Source organism: Narcine bancroftii, chromosome 8 (assembly GCF_036971445.1).
Source record: "Narcine bancroftii isolate sNarBan1 chromosome 8, sNarBan1.hap1, whole genome shotgun sequence".
In the NCBI taxonomy this organism is placed as follows: Eukaryota; Metazoa; Chordata; class Chondrichthyes; order Torpediniformes; family Narcinidae; genus Narcine; species Narcine bancroftii.
This window is the reverse complement of record NC_091476.1, coordinates 157,420,497-157,439,925: the sequence shown is the minus strand read 5'-3', so window position 1 is coordinate 157,439,925 and position 19,429 is coordinate 157,420,497. Positions and strand designations below refer to the sequence as shown.

The window sequence follows — 19,429 nt, the reverse complement described above, 5'->3', positions numbered from 1 at the left end:
AATTCGATAGAAATTTTTTTGTATAGGACGTTGGTCAAAGAAGCTGTTAAATAAACTGTTTAAGACCAATTGTAGTTCTTTAATGTCTATTTTCCTTTAGAAAAGGGAAGTTTTGAGTTGATAACCATTTTCTAATGTAGTTACAATGAAAGTTATCTATGTAATTATAGCATGATATTGAAATGATGTATCTAGCTGCCGGTGTAAAACTTATTAAAATCAGAACTTTAAATGAGGTACTTCCCTGCTCTGTCCTGCCCCACCCCCCCACCCCCCTTCCCAATTTCTGACTGAAAACAGACACATCTCTTCAGCATCTACTTTTGAATGTGAAATAGTGGTTTTGTTCCATAGGGGAAAAAAACCAAAATAGCTGCTGGTGAATGAAATAGTTTCAAAGTTGCATAAAGGTGTTGTGTTCCAAAGGTGTTGAAGATGCTCTGCACTGGAACCTATTGAGAACTTTGTATTTGTTAATCGTTCCCTTGAATTCAAAATTTATCTGTTGAAGACTTTCACACATAAATTTAGGGGACACTTGGCATACTGAAGCTTTTGGAGAAGTAGATTTCTTAAATTTTGGAGCAAATGGTTTCAGTTTATTTGCTGAACTGATTAAGATGAAGATTATTTTAACATAAATGATTTGTTCCATTTGAGAACAAGGTAAAAGTTGAAACACAACAACTTATTAACAGATGTTGCTTTTTTGCCTTTTTTTTAAGGTCTATTTTCAAACCATCTCCAACTAAATAATCTAATGCAATTGTTTGTAACCATTAAGACTGGAAATGTACATGATATAACTTAGAACTAAATAGAATATGGTGTTTATTTACCATTATATTTTTGCAAATAAAATGAGAGGATTAGCTTCCAGCTATTAAAAATCTTTAAACTTCAGACTGTCTGTTTATCACTGTAGTTTGTTTAGCATCTTTTGTGTTTTGATAAAGAGCTTACATTTTAAAATCAAAAAAATGCACTCTAAACTGGTAAGCTGCAAAAAGAAAATGTTCTTTATATCCAAAAATGTAAGATAGTAGGCATGATAAAGATTTAGAGGATTAAAACGTCCACAGGACACTGAGTAGCAGAGAGGATCACTGCAATCCTCTTTCCCCCCCCACCCCACCCCACAATTGATGTGATCTACCAGGATCGTTGTCTGAAGAGGACATGCAAAATCCTTGAGGACCCCCTTCCACCCTACACACAACATCTTTCGGCTGCTCCCACTGGGGAAGAGATACAGGAGGATCAGAGCCAGCACCCCCAGGCTGAGGAACAGCTTTTTCCCCCACAGGCAGTGAGAAAGCTGAACAACCACAGGAACTACTCACACTAACCATCCGATACTCTTATTTGTACAAAACAATATTTATTATAGATGAACTACTTGTCCTGCATATATATTGTCTGTCTGTATGTGTTATTTCTGGTTGTTTGCATGTTTTTGCACTGAGGACCAGAGAGCACCATTCCAATGGGTTGTACTTATACAATCAGATGACAATAGACTTGACTAAATCAGAGGAAGAAAAAAATCAAGGGAGAAGAAAATAGGAATAGATAATTCAGGACTTGAAACTGATGCTTTTCGAGATATGTTAAGACAAATGTGGGTCCGTTGCGGACAGAAACGGGTGAGTTGATCATGGAGAACAAGAGTATGGCAGACTGTTTAAATGACTATTTTAGTTCTGTTTTCACCAAGGAAGACATAACTAATCTACAGGAAATTATTGAGGATCAAGGATCTATTGTGGCGGAGGGACTAAAGGAAATAATTGTAAGTCGAGAAGTTGTATTAGTTAAATTGCAGGGATTAAAGGTGGATAAATCCCCGGGGCCGGATAGTCTGCATCCGAGAGTGCTGAAGGAAGTAGCCTAGGAAATAGTGGATGTGTTGGTGATAATGTTTCAAACCTCTGGATACTGGATTCGTTCCTGAGGATTGAAGGGTGGCCAACGTAACCCCATTCTTTAAGAAGGGAGGGAGAGAGAAATCGGGAAACTACAGACCAGTTAGCCTGACATCGGTAGTAGGGAAGGTGCTAGAATCGGTTATTAAAGATGCAATTGCAGTACATTTGGAAAGTAGTGGTATCATCGCCCAGAGTCAGCATGGCTTTGTGAAGGGGAAATCATGTGTGATGAATCTAAGAGTTTTTTGAGGATGTAACCAGTCAAGTGGATAGGGGAGAACCAGTGGATGTAGTGTATCTGGACTTTAGTAAGGCGTTTGATAAGGTTCCGCACAGAAGACTAGCGTATAAACTTAAAGAGCATGGTATAGGAGATATGGTATTAAGGTGGATAGAGAATTGATTGAGGGACAGGAAGTAAAGAGTAGGAATAAATGGATTCTTTTCAGAATGGCAGCCAGAGACTAGTGGGGTACCGCAGGGCTCAGTGCTGGGGCCACAGTTGTTTACGATATATATCACCGACTTGGATGTGGGAATAGATAGCAGTATCTCGAAATTTGCAGACGATATGAAGTTGGGTGGCAGGGTTAGCTGTGTGGAGGATGCTAGAAGAGTGTAGGGTGATTTGGACAAGTTAGGCGAGTGGGCCAGGACGTGGCAGATGCAGTGTAATGTGGATAGATACGAGGTTATCCATTTTGGAGGTAAGAACAGGAAAGAGGATTATTATTTAAATGGTATCTGTTTAGGAAAAGGGGAGATGCAGCGAGACTTGGATGTTGCTGTGCATCAGTCGTTGAAAGTGGATGAGCAAGTGCAGCAGGCGGTGAGGAGGCCGAATGGTATGTTGGCGTTCATAGCAAGAGGATTTGAGTCCAGGAGTAGGGAGATCCTGCTGCAGCTGTACAGGGCCTTGGTGAGACCACACCTGGAGTACTGCGTGCAGGTTTGGTCACCTTATCTGAAGAAGGACATCCTCGCCCTGGAGGGGGTGCAGACAAGATTCACTAGACTGATAGCAGGAATGGAAGAACTTGCATATGAAGAAAGGTTGGATAGACTAGGCTTGTATTCTCTGGAATTTAGAAGATTGAGGGAGATCTTATAGAAACATAAAATTCTTAAGGGTTTAGACAGACTAGATGCAGGTAGGTTGTTTCCAATGCTGGGAAAAACCAGAAGCAGGAGCCATAGTTTAAGGATAAGGGGGAAGTTTTTTAGGACTGAGATGAGGAAAAATTTCTTCTCTCAGAGAATGGTAAAGGTGTGGAATTCTTTGCCACAGGAAGTAGTTGAGGCTGGTTCCCTGTCAATATTTAAGTGTAGGTTAGATTTGGCCCTTATGACCAAGGGGATTAGGGGGTATGGGGAGAAGGCAGGAACCGGGTACTGATTAGCCATGATCATAATGAACTGTGGTGTAGGCTTGAAGGGCCAAATGGCCTACTCCTACACCTATTTTCTATATTTCTATGCATGCTTCTATGTTTAGAGTTTTTAAAATAGAATTGTGACTCTTGATAGAAGCTTTACAAATTGTATGCTGGATTTCGCAACTTGTGTTGCTTCAAAATTTGGTTGCCTTTTTTTCAAAAATATAGCAAACTGACTTTTTTTTAAGGAAATTGCATTAGATTCCTTTTATTGTCACGTTATAATACATAAAAATGTTATGTAGATATACTTCAACTTTTGTCTCCCCTAAGGAAAACTGAATCACCATGAGCATTGCCTCGTGCCCCTAACAAAAGAGAAAGAGAATCCTTTCACTGTCCCTTCTGTGGATTCTCCTCCAGGGCTCCGGCAGCCTCAGCAGCTGCTCAGATTCTTATTGAATGTTAAGCTCTGCAGTTCATTCTCACTTCCTGGAAATCATCTTAAAATTTCATGTGAGCTGCTTCTACAGTAGATATAATTTTAATTTTAAAACCAACCAAGCTGCAGGTGATGCAAGAGTAGATGTCCCTTGTTACCGCTGAACACTTTCTTTACTGATCAAGTTATGGTCAAATTTTAAGGCAACTTTGCAACATTTGCAGATGAAACAATTTGGGGAGAAGAGATTGCAATTCATACCAAAGTAGATAAGAAAATGTAGACAAAATATCCAAATGGTAAGAACTGCAAGAATTTTAAACTGAGTACCTAATGAAAAATAATTGGGAGATCTTTTTCAATGAAATTAATTAACTTTAACAGAACAAACGGTGTGTTTGATATTAGATTTTACTTTTCACATATTCATCAAACGTTGAGCTTTGCAATCCTTGTTACTTTCAAGTCAAGGGCAGCACGGTTGGTGTAGCAGTTAGCACAATGCTGTTCCAGCACAAGTGATTGGGATGGGTTCAAATTCCACGCTGTCTGTAAGGAGTTTATATGTTCTCCCTGTGTCTGCGTGGGTTTTCACCGGGTAAGTCAATTGGGTGTGATTGGGCGGCAGAGGCTCATGGACTAAAAGGGCCTGTTACAGTGCTGTATGTCTAAATTTCAAAAAATAAATAAATTTAAAGGGAAGAATGAAAATGACTTCAATAATTTGATTAAGCAATTTGAGTTTTACTCCAAATACCAATGCTTGAATTTTGACCCATTTGATGCTGCATTCTGAAGCTCTAATGAATAATGAATGATGTAGGAAGCTCACCACTGCTGACCTGCTGCCTCTTGGAAAAAAATACAATGAGATTATGTTTTTGATGGCGGTTCACCACAAAGGTTTCATCTTGAAATTCTTTACATTCACTGACCCATCAAGATGCTGAACCAGGAAGAGCAGTTCACCTGTCTGTCTTCCTATTGACCTTGTTAATAGCCACTCTTCAGAGGTATTTAATTAAAATAATTTGGGATAGCTGTGGATGTGGTAGTCAAAGTTAATTAAAACGTAACCTTGGCTGTTTGAAAACAGACGTTTTTGGACAAATTTCAGCACACGGGAAGAACACTTTAGTGCTTTGCTGATCTTCGAAGGAAGGTAGAAGAGGCATAAACTTAAGAGAAAATGGTTATGAAAATAGCTGGAATAAAGGGATTACATTTTTTTTTGTTGGAGGGCAAAGTTTGATTCAAAATTGAACTGATATTTTTGAATGTAGAAATACCCCTGACTGTTCATAGAGTTGAGAAGACATAACTAATAAAGGCTTACTGAACTAATTTTAGTCATGCCACATCCATAGTTTATAATTGTGCACTTGATAATTTATGTGCAAAAACCCACAACAGTAATTAAGATGTTGGTTAAATGTAGATTTCAATTGCTTGTAATACTTCAACTTAAAGTTGCTGTTGGTGAATTGAAATTGTTTATTATGTTGTGATTCTATGGTTAAGTGTTTAGTGCCATTTAAATGTTCTGAGAGAGGAAACTGGTATTAGAGTCCTGAAGCTGTTGGTCAATTAGTAAACTGGAGACGTGCGCTCATTAAACCATTAGAGATTCTTGGATTTCTTACTCTGACAGATGATTCTTATATGATAGGTAAAAAGAATGGGAAAGTTAGTGTTGAGAACATAGTTTTATTAAAATTTCTTGGTAATGTTATATTAGAAAATTGAATCGCATAGAGAGAGCACAAAATTATATCCATTTCTAAAATAAATTGGTAAATTGTATGGTTATAGGCAATGTTTTGAAATATGGAATGAAAAATTTAACGCCAGTATGAAAAATTAGTTTCTTGTGGGAACATTTATATTCTGGCGCAGCATTTTTCACAGTACTTGTGTTCAAAGTCAGGAGTAGGGGCCAAACTTTTGAAGTTAATAAATGTTGAAAATGCAACCCTAACTAATTATTATTTGAATACTTCTGTAATCTTGTCCTGTGGAAAGTATTTGCTGAATTTGCTAACATATAATAGTGAAATGTGGTGTACTTGAGATATAAAAAGTGATGAACGATCATTAACCTTGCAACAATTTGCTTAATTGTTTGCAGCAACAAACATCATTCTACAGCAATTAAGTTGATAAAGCGATATGCTATAGTTTCATAGCTGAACATGCCCATGAGCCCCAGGCAATGTTCATTGACAGCTCTACCCACTAAACTGATAACTCATTTTCCCTTTCTGATATTTATTTTTAAAAATTCCTGAGGAGCAGATACTTTTGCTCATCTACTTGAACGTTTATCCCAGCCCCATCCTTCAAATCTGGACTTATTTCACCTCTGTCGGTCTTTATCTTCCTCGAATGCATTCTTGCTGCTTGAATCAAATTTCAGATTTATTGTCAGAATAAATGCATGACATCTCATGCAACCCTGAGGTTCGTTTTCCTGCGGGCAAGGCAAAACTATCACTTACTGGTAGTGCAAAAAAATGTACACACATGCACATGTAAACAAATAAATGTAAACAAACTGCAATACAGAAAGGAAAAAAAATAAAATGTGCCAAAAGACTCCCTGTGGTCATTCCCCTCAATAACAAGTATACCATTTGAGATACTGTTGGGAGGGTTGACCTACCAGGGACAACCACAGTGATCTGAGTCTGGGCCTTTGGCTAAGAAGAGAAGGGAGGAAAAAAAGGTGAGCTGTAGTGATGGGAGATTCCATAGTATGGGCCAAAAATAAGAGGTTCTATGGAAGGGATTGAAAATTCCAGATGGTATGTTGCCTCCCTGTTGCTAGGGTGCGAGGTATCTCAGATCAAGTTCACGGTGTTTTCAGGAGGGGAGGATGAGCAACTAGATGTCGTGGTCCACGAAGGGACCAATGACTTGGGTAGGAAGGGTGAAGAGATCCTGCAAAGAGAGTTTAGGGAGTTGGTCGCCGGTTGAAAGCAGCGTTGTAATCTCAGGATTGCTACCTGAGCCATGTGCCAGTGATTTAGAAATTGGAGAATAATGCTGCTAAAATCATGGTGCAGGAGGGCTTCAAGTTTCTGGATCAGGGAAGGTGGAACCTGTTCCGACAGGAGGGTTTACATCTGAAATGGAGGGGGACTAATATCCTTGTGGAAAGGTTTGCTGGAGCTACTCTGGGGAGTTTAAGCTAGATTTGCAGGGGATGGGGACCAGAGTGCCAGAACAGATAGAGGAGTGGATGAGGGAAAAGATTGTGAAAATTGAATGTAATGTTAGGTGTCAAAAGGTGGAAATGTTCTCAGGTGCATCTGTTTCAATGCAAGGAATATTTCGGGAAAGGCAAACGAGCTTTGAGCATGGATTGGCATGTGGAATTATGACATTGTGGCCATTCATGAAACTTGGTTGCAGGAGGGGCAGGACTGGCAACTCCGTATTCCAGGCTTCCGTTGTTTCTGAACTATAATGGGCTGGGGGCAGTGGTGGTATGGAATGGCATTACTTGTCAGGGAAAATATCGCAGCTGTGCTCAGGCAGGAAGACCAGAAAGCTCATCTACTGAAGTTATATGGGTGAATGTGAGTAACAGGGAAGATATGACCACAATCATGGTGTTGTATTATAGACCGCTCAATAGTCAATGAGAATTGGAGGAGCAAATCAGTAGAGGGGTAGCAGACACAACAGGAAACATAAGGTTGTGAGACGAGGAGATTTTAACTTTCCACACATTGACTGTGATTCTCCTACTATAAAAGGACTGGATGGCTTGGAGTTTGTCAAATGTGTTCAGGAAAGTTTTCTAAATCCATATATAGAGGTACCAACTAGAGAGAGTGCAATACTCCATCTTGTTTCTGGGACAAGACAGGTGACAGAAACATTTATAGGGGAACATTTTGGGTCCAGTGATCATAATGCCATTAGTTTCAAGTTGATTATGGAGAAGGATAGGTCTGGGCCTCAGGTTGAGGTTCTAAATTGAGGAAAGGCAAATTTGGGGAAATAAGGATCGAGAATGTGTGGATTGGGGTTTTTGGGCAAGGTTTTGCGAGTTAAGTGGAAGACCTTCAACGGTGAAATTTTGAGAGTACAGATTTTGTCTTTTCCTGTCACGATTAAAAGCAAAATTAGCAGGCATAGGGAACCATGGTTTTTGAGAGATATTGGGGATAAGGCTCAGAGGAAGAGAGAGGTGTATAGGAGGTATAGGCAACATGGAGCAAATGGGGTACTGGAAGAATATAAAAAATGCAAGAAAAACCCCAGGAAAGAAATCCGGAATGTTAAAAGAAGACATGAGGTTGCTTTGGCAGACAATGTGAAGGAAAATCCTAAGGGTTTCTACAGGTATATTAAAAACAAAAAGATATTAAGGGATAAAATTGGTCCCCTTGAAGATCAGAGTGGTTGGTTATGTATTGAGCCAAAAGAGTTGGGGGAGATCTTGAATGTTTTTTTTAACATTAGTATTAACTCGAGAAACTGGCACAGAGACAAGGGAAGTAAGCGAAACAAGCAGTGAGGTCATGGAACCTAGACAGATTAAAAAGGAGGAGGTGCTTGCTGACTTAAAGCAAATAAGGGTGGATAAATCCCCAGGGCCCTTGGACTTTAAAATTGCAGGGGCTCTGGCCGAAATGTTTAAAATCTCCTTATCCACTGGTGAGGTGCTGGAGGATTGGAGTGTAGCTCATGTTGTTCCATATTTAAATAAGGCTCCAAAAGTAACCCTGGAAATGATAGGCCGGTGAGCTTGATATCAGTAGTAGGTAAATTATTGGAAGATGTTCCAAGAGATCGGATATACACTTATTTGGATAGCCATGGGCTGATTAGGGATAGCTAACATGCCTTTGTGCATGGGAGGTCGTGTTTAACCAATCTTGTGGAATTTTTTGAGGAGGTTACCAGGAAAGTTGATGAAGGCTGTGTATGTTGTCTTCATGGACTTCAGTAAGGACTTTGACAAAGCCCCATGTAGGAGGTTAGTCAGGAAGGTTCAGACACTAGGTATTCATGGTGAAGTAGGAAAGTGGATTTGACAATGGCTGGACGGGAGAAGCCAGAGAGTAGTGATGGATGATGGCTTCTCAGACTGGAGGCCTGTGACTAGTGGTGTGCCTCAGCGAACAGTACAGGGATCGTTGTTGTTTGTAATTTGTATCATTGATTTGGATGATAATGTTGTAAATTGGATCAGAAAGTTTGCAGATGACACTAAGATTGGAGCTGTTGTGGACAGCAAAGGTTTTCACAGCTTGCAGAGGGATCTGGGCCAGCTGGAAAAATGGCAGATAAAATTTAATGTAGACAAATATGAGGAATTGCATTTTGGAAGGACAAACTATGAAAGGACATGCACAGTAAATAGGAGGGCACTGAGGTGTGCAGTAGAACAGAGGGATCAAGTAATAATTCCCTGAAAGTGGTGTCAGGTGTAAAGAGAGCTTTTGGCATCTTGGCCTTCATAATTCAAAGCATTGAGAATAGGAGTTGGGATATTATGGTAAAGTTGTACAAGACATTGGTGAGGCCAAATTTAGAGTATTGTGTGAGGGTCACCTATTGACAGGAAATAAATCAATAAGATTGAAAGAGTGCAGAGATTTACGAGGAAAAGGTAAATCAGGTTAGGACTTTATTCACTGGAGCATAGAGGAATGAGGGGAGATTTGATAGAGGTGTACAAATTGATAAGGGGGATAAGGGACAGATTAAATATAGGTAGACTTTTATGGATCCAAACTAGAAGACATGGGTTAAGGGAGAAGGAGGGAAAAGTTCAGGGGGAACGTGAGGGAACTTCTTCATGCACAGAGTGTTGGGAGTGTGGAGCAATCTGCCAGCTAAAGTGGTGAATGCAGGCTCAATTTTAACATTTAAGAAGATTTTGGACAGGTGCCTGGATGGGAGGAATATGGAGGGCTACGGACTGGATGCAGGTCAGTGGGACTAGGCAGAAAAATGGTTCAGCACAGATTAGAAAGGCCAAAGTGGTTTGTTTCTGTGTTGTAATGTTCTATGGTAAAAATCCTTAAAATGAGTCCCTGAATGAGTTTATTGTTGAGGAGTCTGATGTGATGGGGTAGCAGCTGTTCCTGAACCAGGTGGTGTGAGTCTGGTAGCATCTATCTCTTTCCTGTCCTGATGTTAGCAGCGAGAACAAAGCGTGTGCTGGGTAATGTGGATCCTTGATAATTGCTGCAGCTCTCTACAGCAGCATTCTCTGAAGATGTCCTTGATGGCAGGTGGGGGGGGGGGGGGCGGGGAGAGGGGGGTGGAGTTATGTCTGTGATATCCTGGTTTGTGATCAATACCTTTTACATGGCTTTATGCTCAGGGGTCTTGGTGTCTCCATATCAGACCATGATCCACCACACATCTGTAGAAATTTGCCAGGGTTTCTGATGTCATTCTAAACTTCCCCAAACTCCTGAGGAAGTAGAGGCTTTGGCGTGCTATGTTGAATCCAGGAAAGATCCTCTGAGATTGTGACTTCTAAGAACTTACATTTTCTCACCCTATCCACCTTTGATTTCCCCCAATGATCACTGGGTTATGCACCTTTGGTTTTTCCTTCCAAAAGCCAACAAACAGCTCCTTGGTTGTTATTGTTGTTGTTGCACCATTCAATCTCCATCCTATATGCTGACTCGTCGCCCCTTTTGATACCACCTACTACCATGACATCGTCAGTGAATTGGTATATGGTGGTGTTATCATACTGAGCCACACAATAATAGGTGAATAGCTAGTGGAGCAGGGGGCTAAGAAAACAGCCCTGTGGTGTCTAGTCCTAACTGAGATTATGGAGCTGTTTTTACCAATCCTCTCTGATTGTGGGATCACTGTTTATCTTTCCCAAACTTTGTCTGAAAGTCTCCAATCATCACCTTATTGGTAAGTCCTCATGAGATACCATTTGTGATGAACAATCTCTTCACTTTCTAAGCTTTTTATTGTACATTGTTAATCACATTGCTTTCTCCCAACACCTCTGCTATCCAAAGCAAAAGGAACATGCTCACCTAATCTGTTGGTTTCTATTTAATCGTAGAAGAGTATCTCTGATGACTTTGTTTCTGGAAGTTCCAATTTGGATAAATTGAGGGACTGGGCAGATCCATGGCAAATGTACTACAATGTGGATAAATGTGAGGTTGTCCACTTTGGTAACACAAACCGGAGGGCAGATTACTATTTGAATGGCAATAGATTAAGAGATGGGGAAGTGCAGAGAGACCTAGGGGTACTTGTACACCAGTCTCTGAAGGCGAGCATGCAGGTACAGCAGGCGGTTAAAAAGGCAAATGGTATGTTGGCCTTCATATCAAGAGGGTTTGAGTATAGGAACAAGGATACCTTACTGCAGCTGTACAGGGCCTTGGTGAGACCCCATCTGGAGTATTGTGTGCGGTTTTGGTCACCTTATCTAAGGAAGGATGTTCTTGCAATGGAGGGAGAGCAGAGGCGATTCACCAGGTTGATACCTGGAATGGCAGGAATGACTTATGAGGAAAGATTGCGCAAATTGGGATTGTACTCGCTGGAGTTTAGAAGATTGAGAGGGGATCTCATAGAGACCTATAAAATTCTGGCAGGACTTGACAGAATGGATGCAGATGGGATGTTTCCAAGGATGGGAAAATCCAGAACCCGGGGCCATGGTTTGAGGATAATAGGCAAACCATTTAGGACCGAGATGAGGAGGAATTTCTTGACCCAGAGGGTGGTGAATCTGTGGAATTCATTGCCACAGAGGGCAGTAGAGGCAGGTTCATTAAATATATTTAAGAGGGAATTAGATATATTTTTTCAGTATAAGGGTATTAAAGGTTACGGAGAGAAGGCGGGGACGGGGTACTGAATTTTAAGATCAGCCATGATCTCGTTGAATGGCGGAGCAGGCTCAAAGGGTCAAATGACCTGCTCCTATCTTCTATGTTTCATTACCTCTGTCGTGCTCGGAAAACTATCTTTGGCTTTATCGACATGTTTCCTTAATGTACAAAAACAGAACATCAAATAGGGTGGCACAGTTGGTGTAGCAGTTAGTGCAACGCCTTACAGTGCCAGCAATTGGGACCAGACAAGGGTTCGAATCCTGCAATGTCTGTAAGGAGTTTACACATTCTCTTTTTTTAATAATTTTTTATTTTTCATACTGTGAACCATATCAACCAAAATATATACAAATGTTTCTCATTAAATATACACAGTGGCATTTTATCCTTTTTTCCCCCTCCTTCCCTCCTTCCCACCCCCTCCAAAACCAATAATATTCAACATTTTCAATACAATAAAACCATTAAATGTCATCACACAGTGAAAAATAAACAAGAAAAATGTGTGATCTACTTTTACACACTGGATCAAGTCGTTTTGTCTTCTTATCATTTTAGGGGGTGGAGGTCCGAGGCAAGTCCTCTCTGTTATGTTCCATGTATGGTTCCCAAATTTGTTCAAATAATGAGACTTTATTTTTTTTAACTTGTATGTTATTTTTTTCCAATGGAATACATTTATTCATTTCAATGTACCATTGCTGTATTCTCATGCTCTTCCATTTTCCACGTTGACATTATACATTTTTTTTGCTACTGCTAAGGCTATCGTAATAATTTTTTTTTGCGCTTTGTCCAATTTGAGGCCTAATTCCTTACTACTTGTATTACTTAGAAGAAAGATTTTTAGGTTTGTTATTTTTTGTGATTTTATTTAATATCTGATTTAGATCTTCCCAAAACATTTTCACTTTCTCATGTGCCCAAATTGCATGTACTGTTGTTCCCATTTCCTCCTGACAGCAAAAACATCTATCTGATAATGTTGGATCCCATTTTTTTAAATTTTGGGTCGTGATATATAACTTGTGTAACCAATTATACTGTATCATGCATAACCTTGTGTTTATTATATTCTTCATAGTTCCAGAACGTAACTTTCCCCATGTTTCATTTTTTATCTTTGTTTAAATCCTTTTCCCACTTTTGTTTGGGTTTATAGCTTATTTCAGCTTTACCCCCTCCATAAATCTTCGTCCGCGAAGCCAAGCCAAAGAAAGAAGAATGTACATGTTCATTATAAATCCTTTAATTATCATTGTGTCTGTAATCACATATTCAAAGTTGCTTCCTTCTGGTAATCTCAGTCTGTTTCCCAATTTATCCTTTAAATAAGCTTTCAGTTGATGATATGCAAACATTGTACCATGAGTTATTCCATATTTGTACTTCAACTGTTCAAATGTTAATAAATTATTTCCCGAAAAACAAATTTCTATTCTTTTAATTCCTTTTCTCTCCCATTCTCTAAAGGAAAGGTTATCTATTGTAAAAGGGATTAGCGGATTTTGCGTCAATAGTAATTTTGGTATTTGATCATTCGTTTTTTTTCCTTTCTAAGTGAATCTTCTTCCATATATTGAGTAAATGATGCAGTACTGGTGAGGTTTTATATTGTACCAGCTTTTCATCCCACTTATAAAGTATATGTTCCGGTACCTTCTCCCCTTTTTTATCTAGTTCTATCTTAGTTCAGTCTGGTTTTTCCTTTGTCTGGTAAAAATCTGATGAATACCTTAATTGTGCTGAAGTTTGGTAACTGCAAACCACCTTGGTTGTACCTCTCTGTTAATTTATCTAACGCTATCCTCGGTTTCCCCCCTTTCCACAAGAATTTCCTTATTATTCTCTTTAGTTCATTAAAGAATTTCTCTGTTGAGGGAATTGGTAACGATTGAAAACATTCATTTTAATGCAATTTACCTTCCCTATCAATGTTAGCGGTAATTCTTTCCAATGTTCTAAGTCTTCCTGCAATTTCTTTATTAGTGGCTGATAATTTAATTTGTACAGGTGGCTGAAGTTATTATCTAACCTAATACCTAGGTATCGGATTGCTTGTGTTTGCCATTTAAAAGGTGATTCTTTTTAAAATTCTGTATAATCCGCATTACTCATTGGCATCACTTCACTTTTATTTGCGTTGATCTTGTACCCCGATATTTCTCCATACTCCTTCAATTTCTTATGTAATTCTTTTATTGATATTTCAGGTTCTGTTAAGTATACAATGATGTCATCTGCAAATAAACTGATTTTATACTCCTCCTTTATTTTTATCCCTTTTATTTTCTGTTCTTATCATTTCTATGGTTCTATTGCTAAAGCGAACAATGAGGGGGATAATGGACATCCCTGCCTAGTTGACCTACTTAATTTAAATTGGTTCGATACATATCCATTTACTGTTACCTTGGCCAATGGTCCATTATACAATGTTTTAATCCAATTAATATATTTTTCTGGTAGATTGAACCTCTGTAATACTTTGAATAAATAATTCCATTCTACTCTGTCAAAGGCTTTTTCTGCGTCTAAAGCAACAGCCACTGTTGGCTTCTTATTTCCTTGAACTGCATGAATTAGATTAATACATTTACAGACATTATCCGCTGTTCGTCTTTTCTTAATAAATCCAGTTTGATCTTGTTTAACTATTTTTGGTACACAATCGGCCAATCTGTTTGCTAATAATTTTGCTATTATCTTATAATCTGACTTAAGTAGAGATATTGGTCTATATGATGGTGGTGTTAGTGGATCCTTTCCTGTCTTTGGTATTACTGTAATTATTGCTGTCTTACATGAATCTGACAAGTTTTGTGTTTCTTATATCTGGTTCATTACTTCCAGGAGAGGAGGAATTAATAACTCTTTAAATGTTTTATAGAATTCCATTGGGAATCCATCCTCTCCAGGCATTTTATTGTTCAGCAGCTTTTTTAATATATCCTGTACTTCCTCTATTTCAAATGGTTTTATTAGTTTGTTTTGTTCCTCTTCTTGCAATTTCAGCAGTTCAATTTTAGCTAAAAACTCTTCTACTTTATCATCTTTCCCTCGTTCTGTTTGGTATAATTGTTCATAAAATTCCTTGAAGTTCTCATTAATCTCTATTGGATTATATGTAATTTGTTTGTCCTTTTTCCTTGATGCCAATACAGTTCTTTACCTTGTTCTAAGTTGCCAGGCTAATATTTTGTGTTTTTTTTTCTCCTAGTTCGTAATACTTTTGCTTTATTTTTTATTGTTCTTCTCCTCCTTATACGTTTGGAATGTTGCATATTTTATATTTTGTCTGCCAATTCTCTCCTTTTTGTTATATCATCCCTTTTTACTAGTTCCTTTTCTGTACTTACTATCTCCCTTTCCAACTGCTCTATTTCTCGATTGTAGTCCTTTTTCATCTTAGTTACATAACTTATTATCAGCCCTCTAATGAAGGCTTTCATTGTGTCCCATAATATAAATTTGTCTTTCACTGATTCCATATTTATTTCAAAATATGTTTTAATTTGGCGTTCAATAAACTCTCTAAATTCCTGCCTTTTAAGTAGCATGGAGTTTAACCTCCATATATATCTTCTTGGTGAGATGTCCTCCAGTTCTATTGCTAATAACAGGGGTGAATGATCAGATAACAATCTAGCTTTATTTTCAGTTTTCCTAACTCTCCCTTGAATATGGGCCGACAACAAAAACATATCAATCCTTGAGTATGTTTTATGCCTACTCGAATAATATGAGTATTCCTTCTCTCTTGGGTGCTGCCTCCTCCACATATCCATAAGTTTCATTTCATTCATTGATTTAACCATAAATTTGGCCACTTTATTCCTTTTGCTAGTCTTTTGTCCAGTTTTATCCAACATTGGATCCAAATTAAGGTTAAAATCCCCTCCTATCAATATATTTCCTTATGTATCTACAATCTTCAAAAAAAATCTTGCATAAACTTTTGATCCTCTTCATTAGGTGCATATATATTGAGCAAATTCCAAAATTCTGAATATATCTGACACTTTATCATTACATACCTCCCTGCTGGATCTATTATTTCCTCCTCTACTTTGATTGGTAGATTTTTGTTAACTAGTATGGCTGCACCTCCAGCTTTTGAATTATATGATGCTGTCGCTACGTGCCCTACCCAGTCTCTCTTTAATTTGTTATGTTCCACTTCAGTTAGATGCGTTTCCTGCACAAATGCTATATCTATTTTTTTCTTTTTTCAGTAAATTTAATAGCCTCTTCCTTTTAATTTGGTTATGTATTCCATTAATGTTTATAGTCATATAGTTCAACATGGCCATCTCATATCCTGTTTATACCTCATTTCCGCTTCCTCACCACCACCATCCCCCTTTTCCCCATTTTCATCTCTCAGTTTTCCCTTTTTAAACTCGATGTATGACAACACATTTAAAACATAAAATACTTAACAACTCCTACATCCAATATTCCCTTAACCCCAAATATCCCCCCCCCCCACCACCACCTCTGAGTTGCCCCTTATCCCTTGCAGGGCAACCACAACTCCCCTTTCCATTTGGATTGCGAACCTGCTCGCATGCGTCAACTGATTTCGCAGTGATGGTTATTCTTCCCCCCCCCCCAACATCCCCCGAAAACACTTTTTTACACGTAACAAGGTTTTCCCTTTTTTCATCTTATTTCCTTTCTTCCCTTCTCTTTCCTTTCTTTAGTTCTTTACTTGTACATTGTTTTTACATCTTTATATATACTTTATCGCCATTCTTCATTCTTGTTACATCTCTTCATCTCTCCTTCTGTCCTGCAAGCATTCTGCAAATTCTTGTGCTTCCTCCGGATCCGAGAACAGTCTGTTTTGCTTCCTAGGGATAAATATTTTAAAGCACAGCTGGATGTCTTAACATAAATTTATAACCTTTTTTTCGTAGGATCGATTTTGTTGTATTAAACTCTTTCCTCTTCCTTAAGAGTTCAAAACTTGTGTCTGGGTTAAAAAAAAATATATTTTTTGACCCTTGTATTCCAGTGGTTTATTGTCTTCTCTAATTTTATTCCTTGCCCGCTCCAGTATATTTTCTCTTGTCGTATATCTCAAAACTTTTACTAAAATGGATCTTGGTTTTTGATGCGTCTGCGGTTTCTGAGCTAATGTTCTGTATGCCCTTTCTATTTCCATTCCTTCCTGCATTTCTGTCATTTCCAGGTCCTTTGGGATCCATTCTTTTATAAATTCCTTCATATCTGTGCCTTCATCTTCCTTTAGGTCCACTATTTTTATGTTGTTTCGCCTACTATAATTTTCAAACATATCAATTTTCTGAGCTAACAACTCTTGTGAGTCTAATTTTTTTTATCACTTTCTTCCACATTTTCTACTCTTTTCCCTATTTCTGTCATGACTAGCTCTAATCTTTGCACTTTATCTTCTGTTCTTTTCATTTTTCTTTTAATTGCACTAAATTCCAATGACAACCATTCTTTTAATGCTTTCATTTGTTCTTGAAAAATAGCTTTCTATTTGCCTCCACCACTACTCCATCTGTTTTACCTTCTATTTCTCTGTGAAGATCTTGGTCTTCCTCTTCTTCTGTGTCTCTACCTATATTTGTTGTCTTCTCTTTGTATCTGTGTCTCTTCTGACTTTCCTGATGAGTTGCTTGTCTCACTTTGTCAGGCCTCTTCTTGCTTGGCCTCTTGCTGTTGGTCCTCTTCTTCTGAGCTGCTCATCTGAGCCTCCTGCTGCTGCTCTTCTTTCCTTTCACTCCCTCTCCTGCCGCTTTCCTCTTCCAGTTGAGAGCTCTGGTGTCAGGCATCCCTCAGCTAGTCGTGCTGTGGTTGCCCGCTCCTTGGCTGAGACCCCTCCCGTCAGTGTTCTCCTTGGTTGGCGCACTTTTGTTTGGCTCAGAGAGCCATTTTTGCAGTCCAGTGGTCGGGGGGTGGGGGGTCACAACTCCACGGGGCCGACACCAACCTCTGTGATCGGGCAGTCTTCTCCACTATGGGTCCCTGTTTCTTTGTGCAGGTAAGGCCTTCTCCTTTCTTTTCCAGCGTCTTTTCTTTTTGCCCCCCATTGTTTTCTTCACTTTTTTCTTTTTTCTGGAGAGGGCTGGTATTACCCTACCGGCCACTACTCCATCACGTGACTCCTCGCCGAGTTTACACATTCTCCAGGGGCTCTGGTTTCCTCCCACCCTTTAAAAAGGTATAGGGGTGTAGGTTAATGGGATGTAAACTGGGTGGCATGGACTCAAGGGGCTGAATTGGCCTGTTACAGTGATACATGTCAAAATCTAAAAAATTTGCATATATAGGCATACCCTGTATAAGAAGATTAAAAGTTCCAAGCATGTTCAGTGCTATGGAAAACTTCACTGTTCAAAGCATTATTCCTTTTATGTGTTACAATCCTATAAAAAAGGATATATAAAACTGATCTTTATTGGCAATAGATCTTTATTGGCAATAAGTGAACCTTATTTATTTAAGAAAATATTTATGTAATGTAGATTTGCATCAAATCGCCCACTTGAGACTTTCTCCAAAGTTAGATCAGTACCACTGCGGTATAGTGCAGGATGCCCGATCGCAGGAGGGACAGCAATAACTTTCAATGCAGCCACTTAACTCTCTCTATTCTACTGCAGATTCCAGTGGTTCCCCGCCATACAAACTGGCATTGTTCTGCTGGTTTGGCCACACCAGAGCAGAGACTAAATAAAACCAGATTCACATCAGTGTAAGGCAGTGTGCTGCGGGATAGTGCAGGGAGCCCGATCACAACGGAAAGCAATAACTCTCAACATAACTCAGTGCCTAGATTTCAAATATTTTAAACTAGAGTCTTACAAAGTATTATGAGGCAGTTTAAACTGCAACAACAATAAAATTTTAAGTTGAAAATTTCAAACTGTCAGAAATTTCAAACTGTTATATCAAAACCCATGCATTTCAAAACCGTGTTTTCCAAGGTATGCCTGAATATTGACACGGTATTGCTCTGCTACATTGCCACCACTGTAGACTCCTCCCATGTCTCTAAATTTATAGGCCATTTGTCTATTATCCAGTACTGGATAAACAGAAGTTTCCCATGTATTGAGAAGATTGAAATCTTTGTCTTTTCCACTCTCATAAATATTATTCCATGGAAGCCAACTTGATTCCTATTTCTTGCCAAGTCTGAGTTTGAATTGGACTGTTGAACGTTTGCTACCAAGATTGGTTTCTGATCTTTAATTCACTTGGATAGTATTGTAACACCTTTAAAAATTGGCCACTTCTACCAGAGTTTCAACTTTTCTCATGCATTTATTGGGCAAGAATGTTGCTGATATAACCAATATTCATTGCAATCCTTTATTGCCTGAATTGGAAAAAAAACCTTGCAAAAGTGGTTGAAGACCGCAGACATCAACTATTTCTATCTGTATGGAGAGCCTCAGGATTTGGATCCAACAGTGATCTGTGAAACACGCTGATGCTTTCTGTCCTTTAGATTTGACTATTTCGATGCAATTCTAACCTCCTAAAATTCATTTTGTTCCAAAACTCTTCTAACTTGCCGAAAGTTCTTCTCATCAATCACTTGTTTGCTTATTCAAATTTGAAGAAAGTATGTTAATAAATTATTTATATTTGTTTTCAAATTCTTCCATTGTTTTAGTCTTTCTTATCTCCAGCACTTAACCCTTGCCTCCTAGAAATTCATATTCCTTCAAATGTAGAGGTTTTTTTTGTCTTTCTTTTTGCTATTCCAATGGTAGCTTACTGTCAAGTTGCCTTGGTCTGAAGGATTCAGAATTTGCTCTTGAACCTTTCTCTGCCACTAATCCTTCCTTA

The 19,429-nt window shown here is 38.7% G+C and overlaps 1 protein-coding gene across 4 annotated transcripts in view; it reads left to right on the top strand.

Moving 5' to 3' along the window:
• The window catches only part of maco1b (macoilin 1b), a 134,286-nt gene that overhangs the window by 103,374 nt on the left and 11,483 nt on the right, over positions 1 to 19,429 (top strand). The window lies entirely within an intron of this gene.